We start from the raw sequence: 16408 nt of genomic DNA, 5'->3' as shown, positions 1-16408 counted from the left end.
GAGCATGCCCAGGCATTGTAGGGAGGTCATACAGTCACGTGGAGGCCACACACATTACTGAGCCTCATTTTGACGTGTTTTAAGAACATTACATCAAAGTTGGATCAGCCTGTAGTATGTTTTTCCACTTTAATTTTGAGTGTGACTCCAAATCCAGACCTCGATGGGTTGCTACATTTGATTTCCATTGATAATTTTTGTGTGATTTTTGTTGTCAGCACATTCAGCTATTTAAAGAACAAAGTATTTAATAAGAATGTTTCATTCATTGAGATCTGGGAAGTCTTATTTATGTGCTCCCTTTATTTTTTTTGAGCAGTGTATATTCATTGCATATCAAGTAAAATATTTCAAATCCATTTTTGTTGTTTTTGTTCTAATTGTGTCGATTACGGCTTATAAGCTCATGAAAATCAGAAATGAAGTGTCTTGAATTCAGAGGATTCTATAGCAAAGTCAATTCAAAACCTTGGGAGGGCTTCCCGATGAGTGGACTGAGGCTGATTTTGGTGGATCAAAAGCCACAGATGTCTTCAGGAAAGGAGCTAAAACTAATATCAGCCCAGTCCTGAACCAGAGACAATGTTAGAAGCATATTACCTAGGCCAAGGGGAAAAAAGAGCTGGGCTATTGCACAGTGGTCCAAAGTCTAAATATTTTTGCATTTCATTTGGAAATCAACTTCCTAGAGTCTGGATGAAGAGTGGAGAGACACCAAATTCAAGCTGTTTTAAGTCCAGTGTGACGTTTCTGCAGTCTCTGATGATTTGGGGTGTCATGTTATCTTCTGGTGTTGCTCGTGATTGGTGCACCACGTTTTATCAAGTCCAAAGTCAACAAAGCCTGCTACCAGGAGATTTTACAGCACTTCATCCTTCCATCTGCTGACTGGCCTTATGGAGATGCTGACTTCTTTTTCCTCATAGGACTTAGCACCTGCCCACAGTGTTAAAACTGCTACCAAATGGTTTACAGGCCATGGTATTACTGCTCTCGGTTGGCCAGCTAACTCACTTGACTTGACCATGATGAGGAAGATGATAGATACCCAACCCAAAAATAGCTAGAGCTAGCTTAGATGAGCTAAAGGCTGAGCTTCAATAACGCCTCGTGTCACTGAATTTGCAATACTGGACTTCTGAAACCAAAATGTTTTTTTAAAAGAAAGGCTTTAAATACGGACGGACAGATAGATAGATTTTGCTTCTCAATGGCAGCTCTAATGTATCCCATCAGACAGTAAAACTGGTTGGGAGTCGCTCAAAGAGCCTGAGGCAAGAAGTGGCCTCCAAACACACCGATATCAATGTGCAATTGAATATAGATAGAACGCGCTTCAACGAGTCTGACCTACATGTGCCCCACTCTGTGACCCACAGTACCCTAAGAATCCACAGCCTGTTTTTGGAGGGAAGCATACACAATATTAGACAGGTGGTTTTAATATTCTCTGCCTGTTTTGTTTGCTTGTGTTTTTTTCACAGCTCCAACGTCTACATTTAGCTTTAGCTATTCAAAACAAATGTAATATTTCTGCATGGCAACCACCAACCTGAAAAGTTCACAGTTTACAAGCAGTAAGGCGAGCTCGACTTTGCTTCAAGCAGACTGATGTAAGGAGCAGATTTATCATGAACTGACATGTATGACACTGAATACATTCATCAGTTTCGTTTCATATGAACAGATGGTGCTAAGGTTCAGAGCGATGCAGTGCAACAGTGAGGTGTACTGGACAAAATATCTGAGATGAAATCATTTATATTATGCAACTGGGTTTTGTAACAAACTGCGGTAATTTGTTTAAATTCTGTCCTCCCCCTCCTCCGTGTCACCTGCAAACCCTTTCCAAAGATGCTATAGGTCCAGATTATCTAAAGAAAACTGTGGAATCATAAATAAATCTTTGCTCCATCCTCTTGATGTATGGCAGTAAAAGCACTTGGCTCCTCGTCTCCTCCTTGAGTCATCTCTCCAAATTCCTTCTGTCTTCCCGGAGCTTCAAAATGCAACACGTAACGGCCGTGTTTGGCCTGTTATTTCTTTATTTTTTTATTTTTTTTATTTTTTTGGTTTCAGGATGGGGGTGGCGTGGCAGAAGAGCGGGGCTGGCGAGGACACAGCGCTAAGAAGAAGGAAGGAGAGGGGGTTGTCTGTCCTAGGAGACAGATGGCGCGGGGGGCTGGTCCATGATGGGCTGGTGCTGGACAGGCTCCATGTGCTGTAGTGGGTAACTGGGGCCCAGGGTGGAACGTAGGCGGCACTCTGATCCTCAGCGCCACAGTATTCCTCAGGCACAGGAGTCCACTTCCCCCGCCCATCTGTTCCTTCCATCGCAGCTATGGCAGACGTTCCTGTGCACACATGCAGGCACACGAAAATATACACAGGCGAGCATGCACACACCCTTGCGTTCACACGCATACGTCAGAAACTGCCCCCCTGCTAATCAGCAGCTTTGGGTTCAGTTACAGTGCATCATCAGCTCTTCCCCCAACATCCCTCTTCCCCATCTTATAAAATTAGCCTCTACGTTTGACCAGATCCCACCAGCTTCCGCTCCCATTTCCATGTCACGCAGTGAGTGTATCTGCTGCTGAAACTTCAAGGTCTCCTGCTTGAGCGTGCATGTGTGCTACCACTTAATATTAGACTAGTCCCACACGTGCTTGCTGTTGCCCACAACCTTTGCTGTAAAGTAATCCTGGCATCAGGGAATTAATTGCTTCTCTATCACCTGTAAGTGGGGGCGGGCGGTGTTTAATGGCAGGAGGGAGCAACTAAGACTGGGAGACAGAAGCCAGACGAGGAAAAAGGAAAAAAAGAAAAAGCTGGCGTGGTTTTAAAAGACAGAAATGTTGCCATAAGGTCTGCAGCGCAGGCAGTGCCATGATGTGTTGCTGTGACTGATACATGTCCTCAGAGAATTTTTCACAAATCATAAATGTTTTCATAATCAGCCGGGATAATAAACATGCCAACACATGTGCAGCAGATAATGACTTGAATGGGAAGTTTGACATCAGAGTCATGGTCAAAAGGCTGTTGGTTAGTCAAGGTCAGATGGAGGCGACGTTCAAGATGTTTCTGTGTTTCTGCAAGCTGGAGGGCCTGTGATTATCAGGCGTTGCACTTGGTTTTTTTGCTTCTTTTTTTGTTTTTTTAATCGGCGCTCCAGGATGAATGAGCAGTGATATTGTAAACGGTGAGTCATTTGTTAATTGTCTTCCTCCGGTTCTTCCTTTTACCAGATTGTGCTGTTTAGACAGCTGGGAAACACCCTTGAACAGGTTGCCACTATTATCGGTTCAACAAAGGCACACAGTCACTTATGATCATGTTTATACATACAGTGCAGAGCAATTTGGAGTCCATGTGGCCTGTATGTGCTTTATTGGAAGAAAACAGAGCAGCTGGTGGAAATTCTCAAAGAGAAATCACAAATTCCAAAAAAGAAAGGCCACATAATTCAACTGTACATTTCCTGTGAGTCGATACTGCTGTAACTACCAGGCTATTTTGCGCTGCTAATGTGACTGCCCCTATACTCAACCAGGTTTTCCCTGTCGTCTCATGTTTCAAAAGAAAGCTCAGACCTGCATATCCACATAAGTGATTATATATCCAGATATAGAATACATGATGGAGATCATGCCTCACGTGTTAAAGTGTGCCTTTCTGTATTTAAGTTACCTTCAAAGTGTACACAATGATTTATCCATTAAAGCTGTATTTTGGTTGTTGATGTTGTGGGTTTTATTCGCACTGAAATTGCACAGAACAGAGAGAAGGATGGGAAAAGTGTTCTTTTACATGTGCAAACATAGTTTGACATTAAAGCAAGAGGGAAAACAGTCATAAAGTCTTGGAACTGAGTATTTTCTTAAAGCTTGGCTAACGATAGCTCCCATGTGCTATTGGTCATACCCAGACGACAACTTGGGTGGGACTGAAAAAAGCTGTCGAAGTTCTAAAAATCCTAAGTCAAAGGCCAGTAGTGGGTGGTTCCAAAAGCAAGTCACTACCCATAGACTCCTATGTTAAATGACAACTAGTTTGGCGTTATGCTTCACTAGGTGCATGGTCACTTTGAGTGACAGATGGATGCTGTTTTATCATTTAGTTTTATTAAGAGACTCACTTAAGGACTGGCTGTTTCTCTCATGGTTGCAGTTTGTTTAGCCACAAAATTAGCATCCAAGTTAATGCACCCCAGGGAACTGTAGATGCAGATGCATTGTTAACCAAGCTAGCTAAATGACAGCTACCTTCTTGGCCAACCTGGAAAGTCAGTGACATAGTGGCTCATTCATAACATAATCCATTACAAATCCACAGGTTATGATAGCGTGTGAAGTACAGCAAGACAGTTATAAGCTTTATTGTCATTGGTTGGCTGCACTGCAAAAACTAATGACGACAGACTTTCGACAACAAATGAATCTCATTTCATTCAGATCTCCCCAATGTTCTATGACCGGGGTGTCAAACTTATGGCTGGGGGACCAGCCTTCAACCCGCCCATCGATGGCGCTGTGGAGGAAGGCATATGTTTTGGAAGTTTAACTGTATTTTCATACGTTTTCATCATCTGCAATAGACATTTCTATTATTTATGGTGGGTCCATTGTTTGTTTCATTCAATCAATCACTGAATGAAATAAAAAATAATAATAATAATAATAATTTTGCCCATTTATTTCTTATAATTTGGGAAATTAAAAAAAAAAGCTGTGCTGTCTAAATTGCATTTGTTTTTTCTAATGCTCAGATATGTGAAGTATTCAATGTGAAAAAGGAAACACATCTATTAAACTATAGATTTGATCTCAACCATACGTATAGTTTTGAGTGAAGACCCATTAGGTGATCATTGTGTGCAACTCTAACCAATACTTTAGGAGAAGTAGTGATTCTTATGAACTGAATGAAGTGACGCTTCATTATCGCATAAGCTCATCTTTCCTTTGGCTGGGTGAGCTAAAAATCATGAAGGCAAAAGAGAAAAGGCATTAATTACACTTATTTGTTCATCATAAATATACGGTGGCAGTTACCTTTTATGTCTTCAAGTAATCTTTAAATAGTCTCATACACATGAGCCAATTAGATAAATTGCATATACCAACATGTATGACATTCCACTGAGTACTGAGCCTGACATGCTTTTAGAAAGAGCCTCTTAGCCAGCTGTCTGAATGCCAGTTAGGGAAACATTAGACTTTAAATATTAATGCTGTAATATGGCATTGTTGGAATGCTTACTGAGCTGTGGGTTCCAGGCCTGCTGGGTTATTTGTCACACTCCAGAAAACTCACAGCAGCCAGAAGAGAAACCTCCATGATAGGACATGAGCTTACACTGCCTTTTGTACCTTTTAAATTTCCTGATTGTTTGCATATCCCAAGAAAAAGCTTTAAAGTTGTCATCCTTTTCCCTTCCCCTTTGCTCCTGGACTAATACCACATTTATCGATCTTCTACAGTTCTCTTTCTTTTAAAGCAATAAACTCAACCAACACAAACGAATGCAATGTTTGGCTTCAGACTGAATCAAACGGAGATTTTATAACTCAAAAACAGGTACAAACTGCATTACGCTCAATAGTCAAAGGAGCCCTCCTCTCTTCTTTCTCTCCCTGTGTGAATCTTCCAGCAACAGATGGCCAATGGAGAAATCAGCAACACATTTATTTTCTGTGTCCTTTATTTTAACAAAAATGTGTCATAATTGGATGGCTACCCGAACGCACATATTTTAGTATATATTGGTTCTGTTCCAGCTGAGATATTTAAATCTGACATCATTCAGAGGACTAGGCGAGGCTTTGGGAGTAAGTCACTTTTTAATAACAATTGTTTTGGAACATTTGGTCTTTTTTGAAATCTAAACATCCAAATATGAATAGTGAATATTACTCACAGTCAACAAACTCACAGAGTTAACTTTGGAGTAGCAATGATACATTAAACTCAGCAGGATGTGAGGAGATGAAATGGATGAAGGTACATTAACAAGTGTAGTTTAGCCTCCTAGAAACAGTGAGATCAGTTTGGAGTGTATATGTATTTGCAGAACTATGCGCACGTGTCTGCGTGTGTGTATTTGCACCTAAGGTTATGGTGGAGCTCAACATCTGCCTAATTGGATATGTAAAGAAATGCAAATATAAAATCCGGGCTATGATGCTGGCACAAGCTTGCACCTCGGAAGAAGGTACTGCGCACAGTGTGGAAAGGTCAGGGACACGGGTGGTGGGGTCGGGAAAAAGGGGGCAGAGAAGGGGCGGGGTCACTGATGTGAATTCCATCGATCGCAGGCTTCATGACAAGTGTTCAGTGATTTCCTGTCCCTGGCAGAAATATTGTGCTTGTTAATCCATTTGAGTCAGAGTAGCAAGGGGCCTTGGTAAAAGAGGCTGAGCGTGTGTGTGTGTGTCTGTGCTGGTAGGAAATGGTGGTGTGAGTGGGGGGAGGGGGTCAACGCAAACAGGATGCTAATGAGCCTGCGCTAATCAATGTGTGCTTAATCAGCTATTCAGCTGTGAGTGGCCACGGGAAGACTAGAGGAGCCGAGGGAGCGGAGAGTGAGTGTTGGGAGGAGTTCATGAGAAAGTGCAGGCCCAACCTCTGATTCACTCCCTTTGTTGAGAACACTGGTTCTCAACAACTCCTTGATGAATGCACATTTACTTTCCTTCAGACAGCAGAGCAGCCAGTGTGTTGTTAGGTTTATGAATCAGCAGAGCTCCTGATTCACGCTCCTAATTTAATAATACGCAGTGTAAAAGATGATGACGTTGTGATTTATATCAACCGAGGACATTAAAATAAAATATTATCTAATATGTAGCTTTTCATGGTGTGAATTTTGTTCATTTATATACTTATTTCATTATTATTATTATTATTATTATTATTATTATTATTATCATGATGTGGTTGCGTCTAAGGAGGTGGAGGAGATTGTCTACTAATCAGAAGGGTGGTGGTTCAATGCCTGGCTGCTTCAATCTCCTGGAGCAAGATACTGAACCCCAAGTACCAGACAATCAAGTGCACTTGATTAATTGGCCATCAGCATGTGTGAGCACCTCTATGAAAGCCGGGGTTTTAGCAATTTGCTGGACTGGAGCGTTCAAATGTTTGTTAACACAATGCAAAGGAGGATCAGCATTGTTGTTGTTGGGCAATAACAATTAGAGAAGTACTTGGTGTTGCCTGGAAAAGACCATTAAAAAAATGGAAATCAGCCTAGAGTCATAAAGAGTATTTACAGTGTCTCTTTATGTCTGTCTCCACGTTGGGTGAATGTTGAGTAATTGCATATGAGAGCATGAGGGTGGGAATGGATGTTTGTATCTGTGTGTGCCTGTTTGTCTGTGTCTATATGTCAGGTTGGGTATCAGACACCACCTCTCTAGGAACATCCCAGGTCCTCCAAGGTATGAAGGCCTATCTCCCCCCGCCACTTCCCCTGCCAGTGGCAGACGCCCTCAGACATCAGTGGTGGTTCTTTGTGTCCGGGGGTGGGCGTCCAGGTACCCACCGGCTCACTCCTGGTGGCTGCTTGTCGGGGATAGTGGCGCGGCTGCCCCTCTGTTGGTCTTCCTTGGTCTCTTGTGCTCTGAGGGCCTCTGGATGTCTGGAGTTTTGATCTCCTCCATACTTGCTTCTTTCCCTCTTTCTTTCTCCCCTTTCTTTTCCCCAGTCAAATCTGTCCCATATTTAGCAAGTGAAAATAAAATAAAACAATAAAAGGCAAATCAAATAGACCAATACAGCAAGGCTGGGTTGGTCAATTTGGTAAAGTAAATCCGTTGGGCATCTTTCTTCACCTTTAGACAATAATTCTGATGGCAAAAGAGCCAAACAGGACAGGCAAGAAAAAAAGAGTACTTACAAGTAGAAAACATTCAAACAATCTTTCCAGAAGTGGCTGTCACTGAAAATTTAAACCTTAGTCAAACCAGAGAAAAACACTGAACAAGTCTGGCCTGTTTGTAAGTCTTACCAGCAGAGGGCCTATTCTCTCTGAAAAGAATATGGCAGCAAGGCTTAGGTTTGCAAAGATGTATCTGAGCAAACCACAAGACATCCAGAATAATATCCTTTGGACACCAAAGTGGAAATGTTTGGCACATTTGATGAAAATCAAAGAAACGACATCAATTTCATGTTAAGCACGGTGGTGGAGGGGTAATTATTCGGGCTGTGGCTGAAAAACAAGCAGTCATACCAAAGTATTCTAGAGTAAAATGTGAGGCGAATTATGGGGTGTGCATTGTTTTTCACAGGCCTGTATGACTGACCATTAACTGACATCTGACCTCCCAACTCTTTGTCAAACTTCATTCTGGGGTTCTCTCTTCCTCACTGTCACTCTCAACATGTGTACTGTCCTCACTGTCAGAGGGAATGACTCTATCTGCCTATAAGATAGAACAAGTCCATCACGCGTAATTCAGATGATCAGCAAAGGTTGGAGTAATAACCAACAATGTGATTTATTGCAAGACAGCAGCAATCCTCTTAACCATCTACAGGTTAGAAGGAATATATTTCCTTAAAAATGATACCTCACCACATGCCTTGTCTCGGAACTTGATGTAATTATGCATTTATTGCATTTTGTCTCTGGCCTTGAACTGCCTCAGAGAACAGTGCAAGAAATGTGTTAACCTGTTGCTTGTCAATGTGGTTTAGCTATAACTGTAACTGTGTTAGCTGTAAAGTGCTTACTATTAAAGGTAATGTTAGCCCCGTTAATTGGCTGAAAATGCTTCATATTTCAACATTTTTCAATTTTAACAATATAGGCTTTTAGGATGAAGAATAACCAACATGTTTGCCAAACACAGGTTCATTAACGAAGTGCTAGGTAGTAATTTATTGCTCCCACGTGGCACTTTGCTCTTTATTTGGTTTTGGAAAGGCTATGAAAATACACCACCCTATAAACTTTTAACATGCAGAGCATCACTCTTAGCAAATTAAAAGTAAAGTAAATTGCCAAGTAAGTAGCCAGGCATTGTTTTTGTGCTATTATTGAACGAGTAAGGCAACCAGCTGACCAAAAGATGAAGTTGTTGTCTTTTTCTCATAGATCAAGTAAAGTAAACTTTGTACTGTAAAACATAATTGCACATATGTCAAGCATGGACACACATATCATCCATAATCATAATCAAATAATCAAAACTTGCAAAACATTTTTTTTTCTTTTGAATAACTCTACACAAAATAAGAATGACATATTTATTTTTCTTTCCTGGTATTGATGGAAGACAATTTTAACCAGCTTCTTCTCCCCACCCCTAAAAATACAATTTCACTACGAACTTTTATTCTTTTATGTATGCTCACAACCTTCTGCATCCTGCTCACTTTTCTGGCTGATTAAAAACACAATTATTTCTATAGTTATTATCAAAATATGTAACATTAACTGACAATGATAATTACAAGGAATTTTTTTTTGTATATTATTCAACCATAAAAGTAGAAATACCATACTATCGAAAGACATCACTACACATAAAGTGTTAGGTTGGCAAATTGTCCATATAGTTGTAAAAGTGAAAGTATTTGTTCTGAAGAAAGAAGTTTCCCGTCAGTGTTGTACAGATCAATACTGTTGCATATGTTTAAGGTTGAGCTCATTTTAAATAATTTATATCCTGCCGGTTGAGTAAAGCATCATATTCTGTAAATCACATGTTTGCCCTGCGTGTACTATATGGACCACCATCTCTGAACAACAGCTTTTAATGAGCTCAGAAAAAAACAGACTCGGGCCCCTAAAAATCCCAGCTAAAATAAAAGGCTTGAGCATTATGCAACATAATCTGTAAGCAGCTGCATTATTAACAAAATACCAGTCAAAAATTGACGTGGTGTGTTGTTGACAAATCATCTGATGAAACTTCATGACAGATTTAGGAGATATGGTCAATCAAATTATCTCTCGTGGATGCTAATCTGAAAGTGATGGTGGAACCTGAACCTTTTCAGCTTGACCGTTTAATAACCGACAAAGACAGGAGTCAACACCTTCCCCCGTCATGGCTTTTCTTAATAAATAAATGGCTAAATAAATGACTTATTAAAAATGTATTTACACTACAGTCTAACTTCTCTACATCGCACGTGCTGGCCAAGGTGGTTAGTAAGAGAAAACTTAGCTGTTAAGAGTGCTCATTAACTTGCTAATGCTAGCTTCATTTCCACACAACATGGCAGCAGTAGCTTATCTAGCATGATGGCCTTTCATCAGTTTTCTGTCAAAGATCACAGGTTTATCCACCATGCACATGCAGAAAAAAAATGCTGCTGGCTTCACAGCTTGCTAAGCTACAACCATTATTAATGGACACAGACATCAAAGCAACACAGTAGATTCCAATGAAACTGGAGTCAAGAAGAGTTAAGCCTGCTTCCAGAGATAACTGCAACCACAAGATGGCAGTAATTTAAAAGATGAGTGTCAAAAGGTAAGAAGCTTCATGATATAATACAAGGTGAGAGAGGAATGAATTTTAATTGATGGCAATTTTTAGATTTCACTGGACAAGCACTGCTTGTCTTGCTTACTCTGATGAAAATATGCAAACTGCCCATCCAACCATCCATCCGTTTGCTGAACTGATTACCCAGTTCAGACTTGATCATTAAATGTGCCAAAGTGAGCTTTCACTTTTAAACTTTCTGCCTGGATCAATACCAGTTTAATACCTAGTTCCCTAGTTAGCAAACAGTTGCTACAATTGGTACTGCAAAGCCAACATGTAGAGCAGACTGCAAAGTTTTCCAAAGCCAATGCATCAGATGAAGACAGTGATACTCGCAGCTCATCAGAAGGACATCATACCTGAGTTCTATAAAACACGGTTAAACGTAATGTTAACTTCCAGCCGATCAAGTAGAAACTTCTGCATCTGTCTTGGGGTATCACCACTCACCACTGCAGGAAAGCTTTGCCTTCTCTTATTCACACAGTTTTAAATTCTTAGATTCTTTTAGTTTCTTTCTTCTTTGGGTGGCATGAGGCTGCAGAGCATTGTTGCTTCACAGGAAGCAGGTCGTGGCTTAGAATTCAGTCTAGGTCTTTTCTGTGTGCATGTTTTCCCTGTTTGTGCTTAGGTACTCTGGCTTCCTCCCACAGTCTAAAGTCATGCATGGGGTTAATTTGTAATTATAAATTGAGTTTTGAGTTTATGCATGAATGTAAGCATGAATTGTTGACTGTTTCTCTGTGTTAGCCTTGCAATAAATAGTCAACAAGTTGGACTCCAACCCAGTGTGACCCCCTGAACTGGATAAGCGAAAGAAAAGGGAAGGATGGAAGACCTTCTACTCTTTGGCTTTTTTCTCCTCAGTCATCTTTTCTTCTTGCCAACGCACTTAAGTTGTGGAGTTTTGCACATCAGTGCCAGATTCACTGTCCCTCTTATTCCCAAAGCTCCATTTTCTCTATCCCCCATCCACCTGTCCTATGCATGAGCACAAACGCCCCCTGTTGCTCACCGAGTGGAATATTGGTGTGTGGATCAGTCTGAGCCAGGGCTTTGTACAAACACCAGAATCTTTTTTTTTTCAGTGACTGCTCAGAATGAACTGCTGGCAGACGTTGAGGATTGCTGAATTTGAAAAATCCCGTAGAACAAAAGCTTAGTCCTGGTTTCAGTACTTGTTCATGCAATCACATCATTCCAATGATCATTTATTCATTTTTAAAAGGTTGCACAGGTTTTTTCATGCACTTGCATTCCCTTGAATAGGTGCCCATCATAAAGAATTAATAATATAGTTCTTTTGTTTATACACCTTCATTATTTAACCCTCTCCCACAGGACATTTTCGCAGCTTTTATTTTGTCTTTTTTTTTCCAACGTGCTGTTTTCGAGAGTTCTGCATTAATCCTGTTCTTTACCCACTCAGAAAAAGGCCACAACTCAATCAGTCTCCCGTCCTGTGGAACAGCAGCCTTTAAAAAATGACTCTATACCCTGAGTTGACAGCCCAAAGATGGGAAGAGAGGAATTAATCTCACAGAAAGACCCGGAATAAAAAATAAGGAGGGGAAAGTGGAGGGGGCTAAAAAAGGTTTGGGGTGGGGGGGGGTGGGGGGGGTGACAAGTCACGCAATTGGTGAATGTGAGAGTGCTCAAAAAATTGTACACAAATTCTGGAACACACGGTGTAGGTGTGCACAAACGCACACACACATACGCACACAAATGGAGGGTGTGTGTGAACGAGTAGAGGCTGGTGGAGGGAGGGAGAGGGAGCAGGGATCAATCCATATTTAGGTCTAATCTGTATCGCCCTGGGCTGTTGCAGACGTAGAGTTTTCGGGGACTTTATGAAGTCTTGTCAACATGATGTCATTCCAATTGGAGCTAGCCCAGGAAAACAGGGCCACTGCATTGGTTGTTAATATTATAAAGCAGACCGGGCCAGATTAACCATAGGACACATTATTTGGTTGCCACGAGGATGTGAACAATTGTGCACAGGGTGAAGATGCACTTAGAAGCAAGTAAGCAGAGAAGTGCTCTTTCCCAGCAGTGGTTAATGTCGATGCCCACATGGAGTGTGTTTGCACTGGTGTGCAAACTGTATCCGAGTTTTTTGGATGGATAACAGAGGCAAACAGGGAGGCAGATTTCGAGGGGGATAAATGGAGAAGAAGATAGATCGCAAAGGACCATGCCAGAATCTCAAGGCTTTGGAAGGGGAACGTCTCTCTGAGGCCATCCATTGTGAATCACGGATGCCAGTAAATTTATCACATCACAGCATTGCAACACTCCTCATTTTATTCCATTGCTCCTCTTGATCATTCAAACCATTCATCCTGTGAGACGGTGTGTGGGGTGTGATGTCCATTTGATTTACTGTTCTGAAAAATGCGCATTAACATAGCTAACAGTTGTCACATGCTAAATCTATGACTGTAATTTAAACGGCTCAGGCCTGATGGGGTGTCATTCAGCTTATGCTAGGGAATATTTGATAAGGCTACATCATTACAAACCCCCCTATCTATCTATGTATCTGTTCGCGTAAATGAGCAATGGCTCTCGTTTGAGCCGGAAAGCCGAGCTGTCATTAGTCTGTCTCCAAATACACCCACTAGCTCTAATGATGCAAAAACATGCCTGGTTATGCTTGAGCACGAGCCGTTTGAAGAGTATGAAAAAAAAAAATGAAATAAAGAAGATTTGAAGAAAGATGGATGTAGCAACGTATATGTCTTCAGGTGGAGACAGTATTTCACCATAGAGAGATGGGGTGGTGGGGTGGTGGGATCTTTTCGTTGGGTGGGGATGCGCGTGTGTGTGGATCTGCGCGTGCGCCTGTGTTTCAGTGTTATTTTCTTTTTAAAGGGGAATGGGCTTTTAACATGCAACTCAGAATCTGTCTGTCTGTCTGTCAACCACTCTTTGATGTCCTGCCGCCTTTGAGAGGGCTCGGGTATCATTAAGCACTTCCAATGAGTCCCACGTAGAGAGATGACTGGATGCGTAAAGTTTTTCATCATCAGTAAAAATAAAAAGCCTGCCTCTCCTCTAACTGGGAACTTCAATCAACTTTAATTCATTTATTTGTCCATAAATAACCTGCCTGTGATTAGTCAAATGATATTTTTTAAGCGTTAGTAGAAAACACCGCCACTGCCCTCCCTTTCTTTTTTCCAGGGCTGTTTCATCACAGCAAGGTCTGGTATGTGCTTTCTAATGACGTGCAGGTCCACCGTGCTGAAGTGTTATGAGGCTAATATGTGGAGAGTTAATATATGCCTGTCACCAGTAAAGAACGAGCACGAGCGCTCCAGAGTGCACCGCATGCTGAATCTGAACGAGGGGGAAAGACATTAAATATTCTTTTTGATTGCATATCCAGTTGCATATTCTCACAGAGGGATTTTGCTTTTAACTGAATGTGCTGTACACAAGCACTTTGCAGTTTAACAAATATTTTTCCCCTGGCAATGTCTCAGCCCACCGGTGGTTTAGTACTTAATCCTTCCCAACAAATCCAACTACTAGCTCTACCCAGGGGTGGGCGGGGAGCTGCCATCTCTACAAAGGGAATTATTGACATTATTAAGCTATCTGTTTACACTAGAAAAAATATTTTGCATTATAAACAAATGTATAATATCAATCCCTGTAAGCCCTTTGTGGGCTATATAACTTAGCTCATAATGATGAAAGTGACCTTGCTCTGGAGAGTCGGGTGGGCAGGTTTTACTAACGTAGCGGGGAATACTTAGGGGAATACTAATGTTAGCTGAAGTAACATCTTAGGCCTGCTTATAGTTGTTCACACCCCAGGTTTCGGTTTCCCCCCAGCATCCGCGGCCCTTTTTGAAAAAAAAAAAAAAAAAAGAGCCTATCTTCTCATCTCTGGCTCTGTTCTGAAAACTCATTAGGACCAGAGATCAAAGAGTAGGGCAGCCGGCCTGTGAACTGGGCACTGTGGGCTATTTCCATCTATTTATCACTCATACGGCTATTTTGGCCCTCACTGGAGGTGATCTGAATCCAGATCGCACCACAACTTTCCTCAGTAAGCGTGCCATTTTGGTGACATCCAGCTATGCAGAGTTCTCCGAACCGAATGCCTGCCCCCAACAAATGCTGCCCTGCATATGAAATGCTTATTCACAACTTCAAGTGACAAAATAGCTTTAACCATTTCCATATTAGAAGAAAACCTAGAAGAATGCACAGAATAATAGCGCAGATCCACACAAGGCAAGTGCAAAAATGGCCTTGCACCTAAATTACCATCCAGCCTTATACTTTTTGGATATTACCAACTGCAAACAACCGTATACACATTTTACCTCTATTTGACAAGATTTAGGGAAAGATCAAGATTTGGGAGAAAAGTGAGGATGTCCTTAAAAAGCTAAGGGTATTGAAACTGTAACTGTGCCTCAATCCAGTCCAAATACTTGTATAGTGAAATAACATATGAATTTTTTGTTGCTTTTTTGCATGACATTTAACATCAAAAATGACTAATGTAAGATTTGTAGACACGATGCTTGCCTAAATCCATACTGTAGATGTATAACTTCACTTCCTACATTTTATCAAAGTCATTGTGACCAAGGATTGTGTCTTATTTATTTTCTTCTTTGTCTTTGTAATTGAATTTCTCTGCAGGCTGTGGTTTTTAAAGTTAATTGCATTAATGCTGAGCCATTAGATTGTTAAACCGCATTCTGCAACATTAGTGACATTAAAATTGTATGATCTTGTCAAGGCGATCTCATTTACTGGAACAGAGGTGTACTGGGTTTGATACAGATTGCTAACATTTAACTCATCATTCTCCTCTAACTCCCTCAATACTTCATGTCTTGTATATCCACTAAAAGACAGTACAATGTATTTCATGCTTCAAAAGTATTGGACCACCATAAACTTGAGAGACTTACAATAATGCAGTGCTCCTTTCATTAGGCCCTCCCTGCCAACCACAGGCTCAACATCCTCAGTTTGCATTAAACCTCTCTCTAACGCGCTCCCTGATGATATAAACATGATGACATTGACGGGGTTATTTTCTCAAACCTGACAAAGCTCCCACAGAGCCGCTAAACCCATAAATGACTAATGACTGTGTTTAGCTTGTTGAGGAAAACTCCCTGAAGATTTTTTTTAGAGGTGGAAAAACAAAATTTGCTCTGGAAACTGTCAAAATATGTAGACATTTAAAAAAAAAAAAGATGTGTTATATATTTATCACGCTTTAATTGGTGTTGAAACATTAATGGTGTTTAAATAGCTAAAAACTACAACAAAGTGTCATATTTGTTTGTTGTGCTCAGACAACACATTATTGTGAATTAAAGTCTTTTGAATCCAGGGCTACAAAGCTTCTGATGAAACGATTAAGCAATGTCTGTTCAGTCATTAGTAACACAGGGTTAGTCGTGTCACAGGCATCGTGGAGATGGGGTCTCTTATCATCTCAAGCTAAAAGGAAAAGACAAAACATGCACTCAGTGACCAGATTTACTCAAGTAAGCATTAATTATGTAATTGACATTTATGGAGAAATAATAATGGCGTCTCTATGACCATAACTTTCCATACATTTCATAATGAAATTACACAATCCTTCTATAGACAATAATGAATTAAGTCGTCATAGAGCTATTTCCACAAACTGATCTCATTACAATGTGTCATCTGTCCTTTGACTTTTCCATTTAGTTTAGACAGTGATGTTGGCCTTTCTGCTTGCTTTTCACCGGTTTCCGCTTTGTGGAGCGTTATTTACCTCCGCCTCGGACTGGATTCCAAGTGGGTAATTTGATCAGCTGAGGATGACGAGGGCAAGGACAAACAACGCGCTTCCTGTCCCAACCTGTTTCCTGCTTTGT

This window comes from Mchenga conophoros, linkage group LG7 (genome assembly GCF_057382185.1).
Source record: "Mchenga conophoros isolate Kocher_MC1m ecotype Shallow Benthic linkage group LG7, M_conophoros_male_GT1.1, whole genome shotgun sequence".
In the NCBI taxonomy this organism is placed as follows: domain Eukaryota; kingdom Metazoa; phylum Chordata; class Actinopteri; order Cichliformes; family Cichlidae; genus Mchenga; species Mchenga conophoros.
Note: the sequence above shows the minus strand (reverse complement) of the source record.